Source organism: Cebus imitator, unplaced genomic scaffold (assembly GCF_001604975.1).
Source record: "Cebus imitator isolate Cc_AM_T3 unplaced genomic scaffold, Cebus_imitator-1.0 Scaffold264, whole genome shotgun sequence".
NCBI lineage: Eukaryota > Metazoa > Chordata > Mammalia > Primates > Cebidae > Cebus > Cebus imitator.
Window position 1 is genome coordinate 1,715,198 of NW_016107579.1, and position 919 is coordinate 1,716,116.

A 919-nucleotide genomic window follows, 5' to 3' on the forward strand; every position below is an offset into this window, starting at 1 on the left:
TTTCAAATCTCTGACAGCTCGGATCTTTGCACAAACTCTCTCGCTTAAAAAAAAAATCACCCAGGCACACTTTTTGCGTTCAAACCGGAAGCACGTGAGTCAGGGCCGCACGTGTGCGGGGCCAATGGCGAGCCGGGACTCGCGCTGACACTCCGGCCTCGGCCCAATGGGCGCGCGCGGGACTTTGCGGATAAATAATCCGGGGGCGTCAGCCGCGGGCGGAGAGGGGGCGCCGCGGCGCCTGGCCCGTGAGTCTGTCCGCCCTCCCCCACCCGCTCCCGCACCCGGGCCCCTCCCCCTCCGTCATGCCGGGACCGAGGAGGGGGCAGAAGAAACCCGGGAGGGGTGGATTTGGGATGTAGGCAAATGGAGAAGCAACTCCATAAACAACTTGTTGGAGAAATGCAGGATTATGGGTCTGTGCGCGCCGAGAGCAGGGGCAGCAGGCAGGAGCCTAGCTGTTTTGCACCCCTACGCCTAAGAAACTCAGCTTTTTATTTTCTTCTGTTATGAAGGATGAGTGGTTGTTGTCACTGCTGGTTTGTGTGTTTGTGGGTGGGTGTGGGTTTGGGTGTGTGTAGTGGAGGGAGAGGAGTGAGACGAGGAGGTTGGGGATGTGAAATAGATCTAGAGTTGATTACTTTCTGAGGCGCAATTTATTTTTCACAAATAGCAAACCTGGAAGGCCCACTGCGCCTAGCTAGCATCGCACGCTTAAGTTTGTACGACTCCTGCCGGCCGGCTTCATTGCTTTCCCATTGTGGGAAATCCGCACCCATGTCCCGGTCCGGACTTTGCACAACACCCTGGAGCTGCCCTGGCGCCAGAGAGCCAAAGCCCGGAGGACTCGAAATAGCTCCCGGGCCAGCCGGCTGGACCTTCCCTGGCAGTAGGAGTCCGAGCTGTCACCGCAACGCAG